At 39.6% G+C, this 23,112-nt stretch overlaps 1 long non-coding RNA gene across 1 annotated transcript in view; it reads left to right on the top strand.

Moving 5' to 3' along the window:
- The window catches only part of LOC124724325, a 44,509-nt gene extending 28,200 nt beyond the window's left edge, over nucleotides 1-16,309 (top strand). The window contains exons 2-3 of the long non-coding RNA XR_007006598.1: nucleotides 15,820-15,921; nucleotides 16,146-16,309. This is a non-coding gene — a long non-coding RNA (uncharacterized LOC124724325). The remainder of the gene's footprint in view (nucleotides 1-15,819; nucleotides 15,922-16,145) is intronic.
- Nucleotides 16,310-23,112: the final 6,803 nt, after the last annotated feature.

Raw genomic sequence — 23,112 nt, 5'->3', positions numbered from 1 at the left:
CAAAAGAAAGAACAATTAGTTGCAATGTGTCTCTCAAAGAAATGGGAGACATATTAGTGCCAACCTGTGATGGAGCGGAGTAGAGTGAAGGCAGGTAATAGGAATCCAAAATGCTTGAAGATTAATATAACACTTTACTGCTTGCTCTTTCCATTGGCATGTGAGTCAGTACCTTCTTGATAGTGTTTTCAGTACTGTGCTGATCATTGTGTGATCAGTGCTTTAGGACTGCACAGCCTTGATCTCACCAAAAAAAAATTAGATCCCATATACCTGCAAAATACTGACAACTATTGCAGCCTGTACTTTGTATGTGGACAATCTCTGTCTACCATGGAAATTGTTGAGCTTAAGGAAGAGATGGAAGTCTGATGGAGCCAAATAAGCTGAAAATACATATCTTAGTCCACATGTTTTTTTCATGGCAATAACATTGGTGTGTGTGTACACACTGTCTTGATGAATGATGACTTTCATTCTTGCCAAACCTGACCTTATTCACATATTTTTTGCTGTAATTGGACCAGGAAGCTAGCATAGTCTTATCCTTAATTGTTTGTCTACAGTAAAGTAATCTATCAGCAGAATTTCTTCTGCATCTCAAAAAGCTAATGCCATGACTTTTACTGCTGACTGAACTGCATTTGATTTCTTCACTAGTGGTGTATCATTATGTTTCCAGTGCTTTGACTGTGATTTTGTCTCTGGGTTGTAGTAATATACCCAATATTCATCTGTGATCACAGACTGGCACAAAATTCTTGTTGGTTGCTCAGAAAAGGGGTCAAACATTGATCAGACATTTCCTTAATGATACATTTCTGATCTTCCATTAAAGAGTCATGGCACCTGTCTAGCAGACAATTTCCTCATGTCCAATTCCTCTGTTAAAGTGTGATACACCCATTCACAATTTGCACTGCCAGTTGGTGTCCCTTGATGATAATTTTATGCTCTTTTGCAGTTATTTCTGGTCTATCTACTGGTGTATCTTGGCTGATAGTTTCATACTGTTAGCAGAGGCACTCGCCTTACTTGTCTGCTGCCATAGCCCATTAACGCCAAATTTTGCCACACTGTTCTAATGAAAACATTTGTTGTATGTCCCACACTGATTTGTGCAGTTATTTCAAGCAGTGTTCCTCGTCTGTTAACAGCAACAGCTCTATGTAAAATCGCTGTTCTACATCATTAAGTAAAGGCCACTAGCCACTGCCTTGTCTGTGGTGCGAGGTAATGCCTGACATTTGGTATTCTTGGCACACTATTCATACTGTGGATTGTGGAACACTGAATTCCGTAATGACTTCCAAAATGGAATGTCCAATGTGTGGAGCTCCAACTACCATTCTGGATTCAAAGTCTGTTAATTCCCATTGTGCAACCTTGATCACATCAGAAACCTTTTCAAATGGATTGCCTGAGTACAAATTACAGCTCCACCATTGAAATTTGCTTTTAGTCCTTGTGTACGTAATACTCCTACCGTGTGCATATTGCTATCCCGTCGCTTTTGTAACCTCAGTGCCTGTTGAAATATCTGAATTTCTACAACACACATGTAACCCACCACATCCATTATAGAGTTTTGGAGTTTATGCCTCTGAGTCAGTTGAGATGTTGGGAGACCAGAGGCATAAACTTCGGGGTTTGAAAATTATTCCAGATAATGAATGTGGATACAATGAAATCAACGTAAGGACAGCATTTACCCTTGGGATAGGGTCTCCAGTGTGATGGACTGTTGACAGCCCCAGCCGTTGAGAATTTTCACTTACTGGCTCACTTAACAACTGTGAATAAGTACTCACTTAGTAAACTGAAAGTACCTCTACTATATAAACACAAGCTTAGTGAAGTTATTTTGTCTACTCATGTAAGAGAACTGGACAGGAAATCCTGGGAGGGTAAAGTTCATCTATAACCTGACAATTGAGCAGTGCTCACAGTCAAGAAACTCGCCTTTCCCAGAAGAACACTTCAGCTGCCGTACAGAATGACTAAGAATCAGTTTCCTTTCTGGCAGTGTAGAACAGTGTGCAGATATTTATGTACATGATGTCCGTGTGCATTCCTTGTGTTAGTGTTAGTAGTAACTCATGTTTGCATTTCATGTAGTGTTACTGCATTTTGTTTACAATAAACATCCTCCATATATGTCTGCGTGTTGCATCACCAGTGGCTGATATGGGCCACTGTGGAGGGTCAGCATAATTTCATGAAGCTTCCTGCAGTTTCTTCTTATGATGTGGTGGGGTAGATACAATGGGGAATAACTTGCTCAACATTCAGCTTGCAAATTTTTGAAGGAAGGAAAACCCCGAACACAATCTGAAAACCTACCTTCCCTCGTGCTTCTACTCCAGATATTCTGCTTTCACCCTGTTACACCCAAGGAATACAATTCATCCATTAATAGGGCTCTGTGGCACTTAGATGTTGCACACACATTTAATGTATGTTTTCAACCCACACCATTTAAAAATAAACATTAATTGTATGCTATTAAATCAATATTTTTGACAGTATATGATTTTTCCATAGTTTTCAATGCAAAAACTACTTGGCCTAGACGAAATAATGAATAGGAACTTTTCTGCAGGAAATTTAATGTAGTTTGATTTTTCACTGGGAAAGTTTTCACTAGCACCCATATTTTTTTATTTATTTGGGAAAAAGTAAGAAAGCAAACTTTCAACAACCCCTCCACCCCCATCCCTTACACCGCACTGCTCAGAATTTTTAATATGTTGTTCATAACACTCTCTTGTACCACTATAGAAAAATTGGTGACTACATCATTTCGTTCCTCTAATCAATCTTTCTTGTTGTCCATTTACTGGGCTAAGAAAGACACCTGCATCATGGATCTCTACCTAGAGCACTGACACATCATGTGATTACCCATAACGGGTGACCTATTATTATGTGGGCACATCATTTTTCTAGCACTGATATGTGGTGATGACTTCGAAGTTTTAAAACTAGCATCATAGATGAGAAACATTACTGCGCCTAACACACTCCCTTGAGGGACACCAGTGTACAATTATTCTGTACTTGAAAGATGTTTCACCATGTAGTGACTGCAACTGACAGTCACATAGTTCAGCCAGCTATAGTATTATAATCTACTGGGCAAATTGTGAACTTACAGCACAGCCCTACACACGGCACTGGTTAGTCAAGCAGCAAGCTTACAGCATTGCCTAGGGTGCAACAGTGCTAGTATGAGGATGTGCCATTGTGCTTCAGAATATAACACTTGATCCCAAATGACAGATGCTGAGAGTCTTGAGTCCAATTTATATCAATTTTTTCATACCACTGTACCCCCAATTTAAGTGTATGAAGTAGAGGTTTCAGATGTTTAACTGGGTAACTTCTTTTGATGCTAGTCAATTGTCAGGATGAGCATTACTGCAAAGGGCATTTGATTCTAAAGCATTATGTCAGGGTGAAAAACACTAAATAAATTACTTCCTCGGCTTGGGTATGAGGTAGAATGAAACAGCATTTTTACATAAGATAACTTTTATTGAAAGATTTGTATGATGGTTTCCTTACTGGATTGTTCTGGCTGGGAGAGCGGCAGCTGTGTCGATTGCGAAGCCTTCTGCTGCGTGAGGAGCGGTGTCTGATTACGCCTCACGGTGTGTATCTTGTGTCACTGTTTTGCCCAGTTGACTGGAGACGTGCATCGTGAGGTGGCCCGTTTAATTATTGACAACAAAGTCGTGAATCAGTTGGTGATACCTTGGATGTGGCGTCCCATTGTTTCTCTTCTCTATGCGGCTGCATGTATCAGTGTCGTGCGTCGGCCAGCGGAGCGGCGCGGCAGGGGAAGGCCAGTGCCCTGGACTTGAACAACAGACTCCAGCTTGCCAGTCTTTGGCTGTCAGATCTTCATCACCAGCTCACAGGTGACTGCTGATGTGAGGCTGTCTCCTTCCTGTCCTCACGAGTCACCCGGGTACATAAAAATCAGTCTTCAAATATCTTCTAACTTCTGTCTTCTGACGGCGAGGCTGCTGCTTGCTATTCCTTTACAGCAGGTGGACTTGGTGTTTCTGTGTATGATGTAGTCTCTTCCTGCATGACGATCTTCAGCTCTGACTGAACTGTACTGGAACTGAACTTGAACCGAAACTGAACTGAAAACTACGGTCGGGCCTGCTGCGTCTCGTGTATTTATTTACTTCAGTTCACTGGAGGTGAACGACTTCATGGTCATTGTCTCTTCTGTCACATTGAAAAGCTTCTCAAAGAATCTTCTTAACATCAGTCATTGGCTCTTGGAATGTAGGCGAGGGCCTTTGATCACATGTGACAATTGAGAAACACATGAGCCGGTCGGGCGATGCCCTGACGGCTGAACTGACAGCTTCCGCTTATGTGGGGAGGGCAATGGCTTCTCCTGAATGTGCTGACTTGCAAGTGCTGGCCGTTGCCACTGCTGCTCTGCCCAATGTTTGCCAGTGTGTAACTCTTCTAAACTAAACTAAGTTTTTCATTTATTTTCTAATTTCTACTTCACATTGCTTTCACTAATTTATTTACCTATCTTAAGTACCGCTCAACAGATGTGATCCTAATGCTGCAACTTTACTTTACCTGCATATAATGCTTAATCACACAGACACAAGGCAGAATGCATTGGTTTGTGATGTGTCTTGTGTTGGTGTCATAATTTCAGTGGCTGCTTGTGTGATGGGGTCTGTTGTGGCTTCAGTGGTAGCATAAATACTGGTCATTTGAGCGATGGACTGTGTTAGTTTGGATGTCACATATTTTCCAAATTCAATATTTTTCAGTATTCACCCTCCAATGTTGTTTGAATGACTCTAAAAACATGCCTGTACAAAATTCTGTTGCAATCAAAACACTGCATACGGAATTACCAAGTTCAGATTAATTTGATGTTGTTGGGGAGGGGGGGTATGAATGTATTTCTGAGAGTAGTTCTTTGGGCAATGCTGCAAGGCAAGGTACCAAAGATTACAATACTGAAAAATTTTGGGCTGTCTTGGGTATGTTACATTTTCAGACAGGCAACAGCTTTTAGCATTCCAGAATTATGAAATAACTCTGGTAAAGAGCAAGCAAATTGTGTTTGAAATTTATTAACATACTGGTGCATTGACAATAATGTGCAGACTCTCTGCAGTGACAAAACTGCCTCGAACAGTATCCATCTTAATGGGACAGGTAATTTTTGTGAACACAAATAGGACAGAGAGACATTGTATTTCCCATGCTGTCATCACTTATGTAAAACTATTTTAAAAACGGTATTTGCATATAAAGTACCATGATGTAATACGTTATTGTGGCTTACCAGTTTTTCAACAGTTGAGAGCAGACTGTAGAAGTATCAGTATCAGGAATTTTCACACTGCTAAAAAGATTGTGGATTTATTTTTAAAGATCTAGATATTATTGGAGATGTTAGACACTTATGTAAGTGAGTTATATAAACCAACAGTGAGACATGAAACTCTTAGAGCTCTGTGTAATATTTGTGAGAGAGGAATTTGGAAAAAAACTGAGAATATACCCTCCCAGAGAAATGCATCAAACACAGTGGATGGAAACAGCAATTCATTGCATAAAAACATTCCTTCTAAGATCACAGTTTGAAGTATTCTTTGAAAATAAAAATGCATTGAGAGCTGTCTCTGATTTCATTGTTAAGTGTTTATGTCACTTCAGTGCATTACAGCTGTAAAAACTCCTCATGTGGCTCTCTGCTATGTAAAAGATGTAAACTCATATAAATGGGTAGATTCCATGATTTGAGAAGCAGCTATAAGAAAATTTAGTTATTATTTGAAATATTTATCAGAAGAGTTGTATCTCTTGTCACTCTTTGGTGATGATGTAGATGTACAAACCGAAGTCAAAATGGTAGCAAATTTGGACAGAGAAAATCTACAAATTTGAAAGAGATTATTCCACTTTGTGGAGAAGTGGATGGATCATTATAAGGAAAGTTTAACATTATTCTTATTACCGTTTATTATTGATTTCATTCATCAATTTACATCTCATAATTCAGTCTCATCTTCATTTGAAAGAAAGCATCAACTGACTCCTGTGTCAAGCAAAAGCAGAGATCTGTCCTTTTGCCTGTAGTTTATGAACACCAGTTTTATTCAAGAATGCCCCTTCATCATGGACCAGCAGCATTTCACATCTACATGCTAAAAGAATAGTACAGGAGTGAAAAATGTTAATGATGCTGCTGAAAGATGTGTTAATTTAATATAAGGTTTTCATTAGATGAGGAACAAAAGGAATTTCCATTCTGATGTCTTCAAGAATATCATAGACTGCACCCGGAACGCAATAAAAATTAAAACAATTTGAAGAATAGTAAAAACATCCTAAAAAGTAAAAAGATACACTATTTAGTCGTAATTTTATGCAGTCCTAAATAACATTTACACTGTCTGAAAACTACAAAACCTAAAATTCCTAAAATTAAATTTTGGTGCTCTAGACAGCATTGGTTAACATCATCCTACGGAGATGAAATTTTGTTAAAAATTAAATGTAATCAAATAGAAAAAAATTAAGATATGAGCAAAAAACTTATCGAATAACTTTTTAAAGCAAAATAAGTGGCACCCTATTGTCAGCTAATGCAGTGGTCACCCGAGTGATGGACTGTTTACATGTTTTTCAGTGGTTGTTCCTGTGACAGACCCTTTACAGTGACTAAGCATTCACTCCCATGATGGGTGCTTTGTAGCATTGTGATTGTTTCTGTGACTACTTTCTAGTATGGTTCTGTGACTACTTTCTAGTACAAAAAGTTCTGTTAGTAAATGTACCTGTACTTAGTGAGCCATTGTGTTTTTATGTCCCAGAATATGTCTGTTGTGCTAGCTATGTAAATTATCAAAAAGAGGCGCCACCTACACGCGTCTATTGCCAAATGCTTTACCTTTTTGAATACGTCACAGTTATCTCAAATGAGGCCCTTCAAACTAACTGCCATGCTGCTGCTGAAAATGGAACTTCATCATTGTCCAGTGAGCTGCAGCCCACAGTCTGTCAAGTTTCCAGCTGACCAGCCGCTTTTTGACATACACATTCACACTCTTGTCCAAGCAGGTCAGTGGTTGCTTCAACCGCAGTGGCATGATGTTGGAGCATACAAAGTATGCCTGTGTTGTCAGCCAGCTTGACCAGCACTACACCAGTGAGGATGCTGACATCTCTGTGCCACAACCCACTGAGCCATACCAGCATCTCAAGCGGGAACTCATTTGCTACCTCTCTGTGTCCCCAGCTGAGAGCAAACATTGGCTGATTACTGGTGGCAACATTAGCAGCAGAACTTCTTTGCATCTCCTGCACCACCTCTACAAAATGATCGACATCAGAAAGGTTCCAGATGAGCTGCTCCATGTGCTTCTGCCGATCTGGCTGCCTCGGCAGGCGTGCACGAGCCTTGCAACTGAGCAGGCACTTGCATTGTAAGAACTAGCATCCTGCACTGACACTGTAGCTGCGCCCTAACTGCAGCCACATCTTCTCATGCAGCTCATGTTGCCACTACCAACCCAAGCAACACTGCCTCTGACATGATAACTACACCACCTTTCTGCACAGTGGACCGCGATACTTCAGTAACCGCCAGGTCAGCCAGTAATTCCAGCTGGTTACAACCCAGATTGAAGCCCTCACAGCTCAACTGTCTGCAGGTTACGGACAGCCAGCTGCTGTTCCCACGCCACCTCATCCTCACTGGCACACCCCTTACTGTTGTCCTTCCAAAGACCAACACACAATGTGTTGGAATCACTCCACATTTGGCAAGCAAACTTCCCAATCTCACCCACCGTGCTACCACCCAAATGCCAGCAGCATCTGCAAATGAGCATATACAGTTGTCACGCTGCCTCAAAATGCTTTTTCATCTCGGACAGAAAATCTGACCCTTGTTTTCTTTTAGACATATGGTCTAACTTGCATGACCACCCACACACACTGCTCATTGGGTGTTGACCAACACTATTTTAACTGTCAGCTCCCAACAACTCACCTGTCACCACTTATGGTGCCTATTCATTACAGTTGGATCTAGGATTGCAATGAACCTTCAGCTGTAAATTCACCATCAGAATTGTCACTGAACTAGTCATTGGTGCTGATACTTTAACACATTTTCAGCTGCTCCCTAACATTCCTGGCTCTCATCTCATTGACAAGGACTCCAGTGGCATAACAGTGGGTTCTGTAGCACTGTGCAATTTTTTTGCTGAAGCTCATCCATGCTGCAGTAGCAGGATCTTCTTGACCATTATCCAGCCATTGTACTCCCACCTGGAGCACCAAGGGAAGTGTGACACAGCGCAGTGCATCATATTCACATCACATGTGGCCCTGTAGTTATCAGCAGGTCCAAACACCTCACACTGGAGCAACTTGTTACTGCTAAAGCCAAATTCGAGTTTATGGATTGTAATGGCCTCATTTGCCCTCTCAACAGAACCTATAGTAGAGACAGCATAAGAAGGTCCCTGACTGCTCTGTTGCCAGCTTTCAGCTGTGAAGCACTAACAGCTGCAGGTGACCACAGTAGCCATCTACTGAGGCATTGCCACAGACATGTTTACAAAATGGCATTATGATATTGGTTGAGAGAGGACAGTGAAGGTACCATACCTAGCCCACTGCAACTGTCAGGGAACAACTTACAGCAACTCAACTGTATTCCTCTCTTCTCCGCCTCACACCTAGAAAGGGTACATTTTGACAAATTTGTGGCAAATGTTGCACTCCTAATGCATGCACCATCCCAGACATGTATGCTATTCTAGAACTTTGCTACTTCAACCATTGCCCTAAGGTGCACTTCAGTATTCTTGACTGAACTAACACATTCATCCAAATACCAGTCACCACGGGTGACAGTCCAAAGAAAGCCTTCAACACATAATTTGGTCTCTTTGAATCACTGTACATATCATTTTATCTCCAAAATGCTGCACAGATGTAGCACAGATTCATTGATGGTGTGCTTCATGAACTTTTGCTTCCGTACCTCAGCTTTCATCCTGGCACTTTCTTCTTCACTGTAGCAACACTTAACTGCTCTTCTTCACTGTAGCAACACTTAACTGCTGACTTCTAAGAAAGTGTCTTACCTTCACAACAATATCCTCACTGAATAATAGTTTGGGGTTTTACTGTGTGAATCGCAGTATTTTCTGATATAAACTGACATTTTATGGGATTGATGATACAAATAGCCAATGTAGTCCAAGGACATAATTCTGACAGGAGAAAATCAAATATGGTGTTCCCCAAAGCTCAGTCTTGTGTCCATTATTGTTTCTTGTAAATATAGACAATATGCTGGCAAATATACAAAAAGCAAATGACAGTAGTACTCCAGGGTGTATACACCCCAGGGCTAGTGGATGAAACCTAGGAATTTTTTAGACTCCTGGGAATTTTCATTTTATTAGCTTTCAGGTAAATTTTTTAATGAGAATGGCAGTAATAGAGATCTCTAAGAAAGAATTTTACTTTAGACCAATGCTGCAGAATAATATTTCAGCAATAAAACATAAATGAGATAATAACTCCAAAACAAAACTTTAATTGCAAAGAAAATGTGCCATTTACAAGGAGAAAAATACACAGTGCACGCACAAGTTTCTGCCAGCAGCAAAATGGGTCAAAGTCTATGCAGTAATTCATAACAACAACTTGCCTTCAACATGTTTTTGTCATGGCCCTTGTTTCAATCAGTGTGGTGTTACAACTGCTTAAATTTGAAACAGGTTGTGGGAAAACATAATGAATGGTGGTTGAAGAAGTATTACCTTCAAAATAAATTTTGTTTTATACAACATGAATTATGTTATGTGTGAGAATGTGTATTGAATTTCTTAAATCACAGAGAGTTAGACACTAATTCAAAACTTAACATTGAAGACCAGACATTTATGCTGTTATTTAATATTTTACTGCCACATTTGTGGTTTGGTATATCTTAAAGGGTAAAGCAATCTGAAAAACACCAGGATTCAAGGATAGTTCTTCATATTTATTTTAGTTCTTTCATAGATTATGAATTATGCAATAACATTGGCAAAAAGTTTAATTCTCCTTAAAAAAATGTGAGAAGTGAGTTCTTAAGCAATTACATCCATAACTGGCTTTTATATGCAAGAGTCAAAATGCTCAGCAGACCACATTTAGACAGGTAACCCATGAATCATTTGATGCACAGAAATTACATTTATAGTAAAGCTTGCCAGAAATATTCAGCTGTGCAATTTAAGCTGTGTTCTTAGAATCCTGTATAACCATATCACCAGAAAAGAAAAACACCTAAATTTTTTTGAGGAGTAATATTATATGTCAAAGCTTAGCTATTATGGCAGCTATGCTGTATGTACATTAACTTAAATCATCAACCTTTCCTATTTGTGTGTCTGCACTACTTAACAGTAATGCCACTAGTGGCAGAGCACATCATATGTCCTGTGCTCTGAATATCTGCTGTCATTGGCTTGCGAGATCATGTGACATAAACTACTACTGTGTGACAAAAGCATATCTCAAACTTGATTTCATTTCTTCAGTAGTTACCATGCTGTATTTGCAGGAGTTCCATAATGCAAAAATATACACTGTAAATATTGTTGTGCATTAAAGATCTTTCCAAAATGCATTGTTTTTTGCTGGGTTTCATTTTCCAAAGTGCTGGGAAATTGTTTGCCACTGTATAGCACGTTCACCATTCAAAGGACTGGAAAGGTTTACAGTTCCAAGCCAAAGCATATTGTCACTTAACATGGAAAAAATGTACTTTCAGCAGAGGTATAATGTATTTTCACTCCAGAAATAGTGTATTTTTAACTGGAAAAATCCTGGAATTTTTTTTTTCTTATCCATATGCACTGCCTGTGTTGTAATCAATCCCATCACACATACAGAAACTGAAAAAATGGTTAACAAAGTTTTTTAAAGTATCATGGACTGGTATTCTTAAATTGTCTCACCATTCATTTTTAAATGACATGAGATATTCAGTTCTACACATCTAGTTGTACTACACTGGTGATAAGTGTAACAAAGTGCAAGAAAATATTAAATAGGTGTCCATATTGATGAGAATTTAAACTGGAAAAAGCACATTTTGGAATTCCTAAAACTACTTAGTTCAGCCACTTTTACACCTACAATCATAGCAAAACTTGTGGCGAGACTAATCAGTAAAGTGACACATCTTGCATATTTTGATTCAATAATGTCACATAACATTTTGGGTAACTCATCTTTAAGAAAGAAAGTCTTCTTTTCTCAGAAAAGAATAATATGTGGTGCTCACCCACAAACATCTTGTAAACTGTTTAAAGAGTTGGGCTTTCTGACTACTGCTTCATAGTATACGAGTTTCTTCTCTCATGAAGTTTGTTGTAAGTAATACACTACAGTTCAAAAGGAACATTCATATACAGAATTACAATACTAGAATGAAAAAGACATTTATTATGTTATGTTAAGGTTGTCTTTAGCACAAAAAGAGATGCATAGTGCTGCAACAAAAAATTTTAATCACTTTCCCAGTGGCATAAAATGTCAGACACAGCAAAACTTAATGTGAAAACAAACTTAAAAAGTTTCTCCTTCACATCTCCTTCTATTCAACAGGAGAACTTATTTATTTTAATGTGTGAAATGTAGTGGATAGAAATTAAAATTACTAACTCAAACAGGTATTTATTAAAAAAACCCTTATAAAAGTTCAGCATGTAATGTAAAACTTCTCATTCATCATTACAAATACTCATGCTAAATGATCCAAGGAACACAAAAATAACTAACTAAATAACTAAATCAAACAATGGGAAATTCAGGCTGGAATAATGACAATATTATGAAAGGATAGTTTGCTATTCACTATATTGTGTAGATGTTGAGTCACTACCAGACACAACAAAAAGACTACTCAACATGTAAGCTTTCAGTCAGAAACCCTTCTTCCAAAATAGACATTATACAAACTCATGCAAATGCAGCTCACACACACATGACCACTGTCTCTGGCTGTCGAGGCAAGAGACAGTGGTCATGTGTTTGTTTTGTGTTTGCCTGAGTACGTGAGTGTGGATTTGTGTGTGTGTGTGTGTGTGTGTGTGTGTGTGTGTGTGTGTGTGTGTGTGTGTGTGTGTGTGTGTGTGTGTGGTTTGTCTATTTCAAAGGAAGACCTTCTTACCAAATGCTTATGTGTTCAGTAGTCTTTTTGTTGTGCCTGTCTGCAACATAATGTCTCTGCTATATGGTGAGTGGCAATATACTCTTTTCATAATATTGTAACTAACTAACTGAATATCTCTCAGCAGTCTTTCAATGGCTAAATAGTTTTGGGGCTACCATTAATCCTTCCAAATGTATCTTTGGTGTCTTTCAGGTGACATTCTTGGGCCCCCAGATTTACCTCCCTAGCATAACCTTGATTCAAGAGCAACTGAGAAACACTCTTCCTGGTCTTTCCATTCATTGGATGGACCAAATTAATGCTGCCTTCACTGCTGCCAAGAACAGCTTTGTCCATTCTGCACTTGTGGCAGCACATGATGCCCAGTCAGCACTGGTGGTTGATGCTGGTGACTATGCGTTAGGTGCAGTTTTGCAACAACGCCTCAGTGGTTCCTGGCAGCCACTTGTCTTCTTTTCAAAGAAGCTTCTGCTTACAAAACACCATTGGAGAGCCAATGATGGGAAGCTGCTTGTTGTCTATGAGCCAATCTGCTACTTCTGCCCATCACTGGAGACCAAGAATTTAATTACATTTCCAGACCCCAGGCCCACCATGTACACCTTGTAGCAGTCAACAATCACTGCTCACCATGTCAGTTCCACCACCTGGTTTATATCTCTCTGTCCAGCATAGACATTTGGTGTATCTCCAGAATGGACAATATTAATGCAGCTGTCTGTCATGTGTCACTGGGTTCACTGATTGCATCAATTTCACAACAGTCGCTGCAGCATAAGAGGTTAGTATGGAGCACGCCTCTTATTGCTGAAACCAAAACACTGGCCTCAGACTCACACAGCCACAAACTGTTCTGCAAAACCTCCACTGCCGAATTACAAATTTTACTAACAGCCACTTTTCCCCAGAAGGCCTTTGACGCCATCCACAATCTGTGACATCTTGATATTAAGGCTACTATCAGGATTCATCACTATGTGTGGCCTTTCTTCTGCGCAGACTGTAGCAGCTGGGACCTATTCTGTGTTGTGTGTCTGCTTAGTAAGGTTGACCGGCACATCTATGCCCCTGTTGGGAGGCTTACTCATGTCCATGTTAATATTGTTACTTCCTCATCTCTGATGGTCTGTGGTATCTTTTGCCACTCATTGCTTATATCCCACTTTGGCCAGAGGTAACACCAATTCCATACATCTCAGCTGAAACTGTGGCAAGAGCATTTGTCAGTTAGTAACCACTCATTATGTCTGCCCTCTCTGCATCACCACAGGATGTGAATTCTCTGCTACCATTTCTGTCTCTGACATTCCAGCGTTCCTGGATGGCCTGCACTCCTATATTGCACACATCTCTCCTCAACTTTACTCTCGGCATGGGACCCCAGCTTGCTTCATTCATTCAGATTTGCCCACTGCCATGCATGTAATTGTCAGGGTTGAGGAGGTGAGGCCTGGCCTCCAATGTCTATACTGCAGTCCTGATAAGACTTTTAGACGAGGTCGTCATATCCTGCAAATTTACGTAAATGGGAACACTCAGGCAGAGTCACTGGGCCATGTAAAGCTGATATACACTTTCCCATCTGAGCCCACCTCTATGCACTCCCCTCAGATGTCATTGCCACTATCTCCCCAGTTAGCACAACCACTGGTCCAATCAAACTCTGGGTGTCAAGTGTGTTAACCAGGCCAATTTGCCTGAACATTCTGCTACTCCCTTGTTTGGGATAGTGACTGCAACCAGAAACTTCACAGTTTGGCCAGACACAGTACTGTGATCTAGCCAAGTCATGCACTTACAGCACAGGCCAAAAGGTAGCACTGAAAATACAGTTAGTCAGGCTGTGAGCTTACAGCATTGACCACATTGCAGCAGTGTTAGTAAGCTGGTGTGCCACCCTTCGTAGAAATAGAATACAGGACCCAAACAACAGAGGCTGCAAGTTTGGTGTCTAGGTTATATCAAAAATATTTCCATCCCACTGTGTGCCCACTTTGAGGGGGTCCAGCATGATTAGGGAGCAGAGGTTTTAGTGTATTCCTGCTGCTGCAACTTCACTCGACCGACCTGCATGTAATGCATATGCACACACGCACAAGACAGAATATGCCCATTCATTGTATGTCCTCGGGCAGATTAGTGATTGTGTAATAGGATGCATTGTGATTTCAATGGTGTCCTAAGTGATGGATTCTGTAGTGTATAAGGTGGTTACTTGTGTGATGTGATATGCTGTGATGTCAGTTGTCACACAAGTGACAGATCTTGTACTGGAACTAGTGTTAGCTTGTGTGACAGGATGTGTCAATGAGTGCAGTGGTCACCTGAGCAGTGGACTATTTACAGTGTTTTTCAGTGGTTGCTCTTGCAACAAGCCCTTTACTGTGACTAAGTGGTCTCCTTACAATAGATATTTTGTGACATTGTGATCTTTCCTGTCAAGAGCTTCTTGAATCAACAATGCTGTCAATAACTGTTAACTTAGTGAACAATTGTGTCTATTATGTGTAAGAATGTGCCTGTTGTACTTCCTATTTAAATTATCTCAATACCAAATATTTTCAGCCATCTGAAATTTCAGAGATATGTACTGCTGCACCCTGTTTGCTAGGTAAGATCTAAACCAAACCATCCTTTCCACAGATGTTGATCTTTATTTAAATAATCCATAAGTCAGTTTTTCAAAATATTTTCTATTATTTTTGAAAATGAAGACAGTTGGGTTGGAGTTGTCTATATTTTCCTTATAACATTTTTTTTTTTTTTTTTTTTTTTTTTTTGTGGATGGGAAGAACTTTTGCTTGCTTTATGTAACCAGGGAAGCAACTGAATGTGAATGATTTATTTGTAATACCTTTTAGAGATGCTTTTATGCTGCTAATGCAGTCTCTTAGTAGACACACAGGAGCCTCATTTAGAAATGTGGAGAATTTATTCTTAAGTTAAGGCACGGTCACAACGATTTCCTCTTTCGTTTCAGCAGCAGCATTATGTGAGGCACATAGTTATTTGTAGCTATATATTGTATGTTTGGTAACTTTTCTTGCAGTTTGGTTGCTACATTGCTAAAGTAACTGTCTATAAAGGCATACAGATCCTTAGGCTTATTTATTTAATCACCATTATTTTTTTGTTTTTGTATTTGTCTGTTTTGGCTTTGTGCTACCAGTTTCTTGTTTTATACTATATTTACTGCTGATTTGCTCTTATTGTTGAACACTTGTGTGCCCTTACTAATTTGAATTCCTTTTGCATCCTGCAGCAATTTCCTATATGTCCTTTTGTGTTTGAGGAAAACCTGTGAGAAGACTGGGACCCCTCATTATCTTTGTTATAGCTGAGGTATTTAAGTGTTGAGAGGATTCTGTTACTTTTGTTACCCAGTTTTCTCTGGGAGGCTCCCCACAGTATGTGTTATTTTAGGAAATGTTTCGTCAAATTTCAGTTTGAATATGGTCATAAATTTGCCGAATTTTTCATTTACATCTGTTCCTGAATATACTCCAGACCATGTCTGGCTGGTGAGGTATATCTTTTTATATTTTGTCTAACATGCACATTCTTTGTTCCAGGTATGTCTACTGCCTTGGAGCAGACAAGGTGCCCATCATTTTATGCCTCGGCTCTGGGGGCAAAGAAAAGAATTTACTCTCAATCATTAATCACCTTGTAAGGTAGACAAAAAGGCATTTAGTCTCTTTTTAATGTGATGCAAAACAAGTTATAATCATTCTAAACTGTCTGATTTGTGGACAATAGTAATATTACTCACAATAGTACTAGGCCAGGAAATAGCATTATTGTATTTTCTCAAGAATAAAACTCAAGATGAGATTGTTCTTTCAACTTCTAATTACCATTACCTGCACCCATGTTCACATGCAGATGTAATTTGCAGGTCAGAGGGATCATTGGAAAGTGGATCAGCAACAAGAACCTACACTTTTTATCAAGCCCTGTTGGAGAAAATTTTCATTTAACTTCCTGAAACACAGAATTGCAGCTGTGGCCATTAGCCAGTGACAGGGCATTGTGTTGCATAACATGTAAAACTGTGGTTTATGTAAGATTGGAATTTTTTCATATAAGGTAAGTAATTTGCAGCCAACATTTTACCTACCACATAATGTAGGCTCATAATGTTCCTAATATTAGTAAATAAGCAGATGAATCTAGTAATCAAAATTATCAACATCATAAATAATAATATATTTCTGGAAGAAGAAATCAGAAACAGCGTGGATTACAGAAGTAAGAAAAGATCTTGAAAGAAACAACATCAAAGAATCAGAAATAGCAGAAAGAAACTGTTTTAAAAACAAAATACTAAATTTGGAAGGCTTTCAAAGCAGAAGAAATAAAAAATCGGGAACAACATGGACAGAAGAAATGAAGAGACTTCATGGGGAGAAAATGAGGGAATACTGGAAAAATAGGAAATAACAACAAAGGAAGAATAGGAACTGAAGTTGTTAACGTGATCCTAGTTGGTCAATACGACTGTTAAAAAAAAATAGCAATGATTAAACCTTCAACTTTTAAAATGCATCAACTAAGTTCTAATGGGTCCATTTAAAAAGATCCAGAGGAGACATCACTTTGTATTGTATTGTGGTATTCTATTGTTAACCATTTATTGTATTTTTTGTTGCAAGTATTAAAAATTCTCTGGCTGGAGGTCGGGTGCAATCAGTTTTAAGTCCATGTCCATTACAGATGAACTTCACAATGCAGCAGCAAGTAAAATCAGAGCATGTAACTCTTGCTTTCTTGACTAGATTGTTCCTGTACCAAGCTGTATGATTTTAGGTAATGTTCTAGGATACAGATCTGGCACAAATCACCAAACTTTCTGGGATTTTTCTCCATTTTCAGAGTAGTATTCATCATAATATGTATCATAGGAAACTGTATTTCTGATCTATTTTTAACAACAATTATCGTTATAGCATCCTGTACTATCTGATGATATTTTGTGTGCATATGTGTTAGGGATAAACTGAGTTGTAATCTGATAGTAGGCACAAGGTTCTCATCTATATCTACATCTGCACCTACATGGTTACTCTGCCAGGCACTTAAGTGCTTGGTGATTGAAATTTCATAAATATATCTCGCTGCAAAGAAAACTGCTGTGTTTCAGTAACTGCCACTCCAACTCACATATCATGTCAGTGACACTCTCACCCCTATTGCACGATAACATGAAACTAGCTGCCCTTCCTTGCACACTTTCAGTGTCCTCCGTCAATCATACCTGCAAAGGATCCCATAATATGCAGCAATATTTCAACAGAGAATGGATAAGTGTAATGTAGGCTGTCTCTTTAGTGGGTTTGTCACATCTTCTAAGTGTTCTGCCAAAAAAGCACAGTCTTTGTTTCGCCTTCCCACAATATTATCTACATGGTCTTTCCAATGTAAGCTGCTCATAATTATAATTCCTAGGTATTTAGTCGAATTGACAGCCCGTATATTTGTGCGATTTATCGTATACCAAAGATTTATTGGATTTCTTTTAGTACCCATGTGAATGACCTCGCACTTTTCTTTGTTTAGTGTCAATTGCCACTTTTTGCACAATAGAGAAATTCTCTCTGGATCATTTTGTAATTGGAATTGATTGTCTGATGAATTTCCTTGATGGTAAATTAGAGCACCATGTGCAAACAATCTAAGGGGACTGCTCAGATTATCACCTAGATCATTTATGTAAATCAGGAACAGCAGAGGGCCTATGACACTACCTTAAAGAACGCCAGATATCACTTCCGTTCTACTCGATGATTTTCTGTCTACCATTGTGAACTGCGACCTCTCTGAGAGGAAATCATGAATCCAGTCACACAACTGATATGATATTCCATATGCACGCAATTTGATTAATAGTCACTTGTGCAGAACGATATCAAAACGAGAATGAGATTTTCACTCTGCAGCAGAGTATGCACTGATATGAAACTTCCTGGCAGATTAAAACTGTGTGCCGGACTGAGACTCGAACTCGAGACCTTTGGCTTTCGCGGACAAGTGCTCTACCAACTGAGCTACCCAAGCATGACTCACGCCCCATCCTCACAGCTTTACTTCTGCCAGTATCTCGTCTCCTACCTTGCAAACTTTACAGAAGCTCTCCTGTGAACCTTGCAGAACTAGCACTCCTGAAAGAAAGGATATTGCGGAGAATTTGGTATCAAAACCGTTCTGGAAATCTAGGAATATGGAATCAATCTGAGATCCCTTGTCGACAGTGAGCCAGTGGGTTTCTGGCACCAGGCAATATTGATTCTTACTTCCATCTTTGATCATTGTCCCTGTGCCTTGTTCTCTTTGCGTCTTTGAGGCTAGCTATTTATGGGGACTCATGTGCGCAAGTCGAGGAGAGTGGGTCCATGCAAGAGCCGAGTCAGTCTGTGACGTGATGTGCTTTTGATGTTGTCATTGCGGGGAGCTGGCAACACCATGTCACATGGCACGGCCATGTGCCATGAGGACCAGTTGAGTTGGAGCAACGAAGAAGCATGGGCCGCTGCCAAAAAGTATTAAAGTTGTATTGACACGGCTGGCCAGTGGCGATCAGGATTTGCTAATACCTTGAGAGCTACGTGGATGGATGGTGTGGGAATCTCACATGAAGAAGAAAAAATTAATCACCAGGCTTTCATGGTGGGCTTCTCCTTCTATATACAGTGAATATTATTGTGTACTTAAGGACTGTTGACTGTTGCAGTTGCTTGTGCTAGTGGGCAGCAAAACATTCACTGCAATGGTGGCGATGTGAGTTATTTTCTGGAACGGCCATGAAATTATGTTACTAAAGTGGCTAGAAATAGTGCCTCGCATTTGTAAGTTTGGATTTGGTGCTTAGTGGCATGCTGAAAGTGGCTGGTTCACTTGAACATCATTTCTTAATTTAGTTATAGATTTAGAATTTTCTGGTTTTACAAATTAGTGGTAGTTGGTGTTTCTTAATAATTTCTTGTGCATATGGATTGTCACGTTAGGTACTTAGTATCTAGATTTTTTTTTCATCAAAGGAAACTAAGCTCCTTAATTCTGTTCATGGGATAGCTTGTAATATGTTTACATCAAGGTACGGCTTTTCTATATATATATATATATATATATATATATATTTGTGTAACTTGTATATACTACAGTGTGTCTGCCACTCATATTTTCCTGTTTTCAGAAACGTGCATAGTGGTCGACGCGAGTAAACCTCGCCCTGCGAGCTTGCAGTGTGACAGAAATCTCAGGATTTGAACTCAGGACCATCAGGACGCTGTTAACATGTGATTTCTCTGTTCCATTCAACGAGAGGCTTGTTTTAGGCAGAAGATTTTCTACTGCCCAAAGTTGAGTATAAGTTCACCCTTTGGATTGTGTGTTTGTAAAATCATAATAGATTAACGTTTACTCGCGTCCATCAAATGTTCATCAAATTGAATAAAAGAAGTCAGTAAATTTATGAACATAAACACACACAAAGCTGTTTCTCTGCTCTACAATGTTTTATGCTCATTTTGTGCATTTTTAAATACTAATTGTGGATAGGGCCTTGATTTGCAAATTATGTTAATTCCTTATTACTGCTGATGAATTCAGGTGTATGTGTAATCAATAAAGAAGTGTTGCAACTACAGACTGGTTGTGTTACCGGTATACAAGGTTAGAGTGTGTACTCGCCATACCAGACAGCACTCATTACTTCATGGGAATAAAGAGCTAGCCATTTTCCACAAGATCAAAATTTTCTGAATTAGCGTTGGTTATGTATCAATACCCCCCCATGAACCATGGACCTTGCCGTTGGTGAGGAGGCTTGCGTGCCTCAGCGATACAGAAGATAGCCATACCGTAGGTGCAACCACAACGGAGGGGCATCTGTTGAGAGGCCAGACAAACTTGTGGTTCCTGAAGAGGGGCAGCAGCCTTTTCAGTAGTTGCAAGGGCAACAGTCTGGATGATTGACTGATCTGGCCTTGTAACAATAACCGAAACGGCCTTGCCGTGCCGGTACTGCGAACGGCTGAAAGCAAGGGGAAACTACAGCCGTAATTTTTCCAGAGGGCATGCAGCTTTACTGTATGATTACATGATGATGGCGTCCTCTTGGGTAAAATATTCCGGAGGTAAAATAGTCCCCCATTCGGATCTCCGGGCGGGGACTACTCAAGAGGATGTTGTTATCAGGAGAAAGAAAACTGGCGTTCTACGGATCGGAGCGTGGAATGTCAGATCCCTTAATCAGGCAGGTAGGTTAGAAAATTTAAAAAGGGAAATGGATAGGTTGAAGTTAGATATTGTGGGAATTAGTGAAGTTCGGTGGCAGGAGGAACAAGACTTCTGGTCAGGTGACTACAGGGTTATAAACACAAAATCAAATAGGGGTAATGCAGGAGTAGGTTTAATAATGAATAGGAAAATAGGAATGTGGGTAAGCTACTACAAACAGCATAGTGAACGCATTATTGTGGCCAAGATAGATACGAAGCCCACACCTACTACAGTAGTACAAGTTTATATGCCAACTAGCTCTGCAGATGACGAAGACATTGAAGAAATGTATGATGAAATAAAAGAAATTATTCAGATTGTGAAGGGAGACGAAAATTTAATAGTCATGGGTGACTGGAATTCGTCAGTAGGAAAAGGGAGAGAAGGAAACATAGTAGGTGAATATGGATTGGGGGACAGAAATGAAAGAGGAAGCCGCCTGGTAGAATTTTGCACAGAGCACAACATAATCATAACTAACACTTGGTTTAAGAATCATGAAAGAAGGTTGTATACATGGATGAACCCTGGAGATACTAAAAGGTATCAGATAGATTATATAATGGTAAGACAGAGATTTAGGAACCAGGTTTTAAATTGTAAGACATTTCCAGGGGCAGATGTGGACTCTGGCCACAATCTATTGGTTATGACCTGTAGATTAAAACTGAAGAAACTGCAAAAAGGTGGGAATTTAAGGAGATGGGACCTGGATAAACTGAAAGAACCAGAGGTTGTACAGAGATTCAGGGAGAGCATAAGGGAGCAATTGACAGAAATGGGGGAAATAAATACAGTAGAAGAAGAATGGGTAGCTTTGAGGGATGAAGTAGTGAAGGCAGCAGAGGATCAAGTAGGTAAAAAGATGAGGGCTAGTAGAAATCCTTGGGTAACAGAAGAAATATTGAATTTAATTGATGAAAGGAGAAAGTATAAAAATGCAGTAAGTGAAACAGGCAAAAAGGAATACAAACGTCTCAAAAATGAGATCGACAGGAAGTGCAAAATGGCTAAGCAGGGATGGCTAGAGGACAAATGTAAGGATGTAGAGGCCTATCTCACTAGGGGTAAGATAGATACCGCCTACAGAAAAATTAAAGAGACCTTTGGAGATAAGAGAACGACTTGTATGAATATCAAGAGCTCAGATGGAAACCCAGTTCTAAGCAAAGAAGGGAAAGCAGAAAGGTGGAAGGAGTATATAGAGGGTCTATACAAGGGCGATGTACTAGAGGACAATATTATGGAAATGGAAGAGGATGTAGATGAAGATGAAATGGGAGATATGATACTGCGTGAAGAGTTTGACAGAGCACTGAAAGACCTGAGTCGAAACAAAGCCCCCGGAGTAGACAATATTCCATTGGAACTACTGACGGCCGTGGGAGAGCCAGTCCTGACAAAACTCTACCATCTGGTGAGGAAGATGTATGAGACAGGCAAAATACCCTCAGACTTCAAGAAGAATATAATAATTCCAATCCCAAAGAAAGCAGGTGTTGACATATGTGAAAATTACCGAACTATCAGCTTAATAAGTCACAGCTGCAAAATACTAACACGAATTGTTTACAGACGAATGGAAAAACTAGTAGAAGCCAACCTCGGGGAAGATCAGTTTGGATTCCGTAGAAACTCTGGAACACGTGAGGCAATACTGACCTTACGACTTATCTTAGAAGAAAGATTAAGGAAAGGCAAACCTACGTTTCTAGCATTTGTAGACTTAGAGAACGCTTTTGACAATGTTGACTGGAATACTCTCTTTCAAATTCTAAAGGTGGCAGGGGTAAAATACAGGGAGCGAAAGGCTATTTACAATTTGTACAGAAACCAGATGGCAGTTATAAGAGTCGAGGGACATGAAAGGGAAGCAGTGGTTGGGAAGGGAGTAAGACAGGGTTGTAGCCTCTCCCCGATGTTGTTCAATCTGTATATTGAGCAAGCAGTAAAGGAAACAAAAGAAAAATTTGGAGTAGGTATTAAAATTCATGGAGAAGAAATAAAAACTTTGAGGTTCGCCGATGACATTGTAATTCTGTCAGAGACAGCAAAGGACTTGGAAGAGCAGTTGAATGGAATGGACAGTGTCTTGAAAGTAGGATATAAGATGAACATCAACAAAAGCAAAACAAGGATAATGGAATGTAGCCTAATTAAGTCGGGTGATGCTGAGGGAATTAGATTAGGAAATGAGGCACTTAAAGTAGTAAAGGAGTTTTGCTATTTGGGGAGCAAAATAACTGATAATGGTCGAAGTAGAGAGGATATAAAATGTAGGCTGGCAATGGCAAGGAAAGCGTTTCTGAAGAAGAGAAATTGGTTAACATCCAGTATTGATTTAAGTGTCAGGAAGTCATTTCTGAAAGTATTCGTATGGAGTGTAGCCATGTATGGAAGTGAAACATGGACGATAAATAGTTTGGACAAGAAGAGAATAGAAGCTTTCGAAATGTGGTGCTACAGAAGAATACTGAAGATTAGATGGGTAGATCACATAACTAATGAGGAAGTATTGAATAGGATTGGGGAGAAGAGAAGTTTGTGGCACAACTTGACCAGAAGAAGGGATCGGTTGGTAGGAC

Source organism: Schistocerca piceifrons, chromosome 1 (assembly GCF_021461385.2).
Source record: "Schistocerca piceifrons isolate TAMUIC-IGC-003096 chromosome 1, iqSchPice1.1, whole genome shotgun sequence".
Classification (NCBI taxonomy): Eukaryota; Metazoa; Arthropoda; class Insecta; order Orthoptera; family Acrididae; genus Schistocerca; species Schistocerca piceifrons.
Note: the sequence above shows the minus strand (reverse complement) of the source record. Positions and strands in the feature narration are given on the sequence as shown.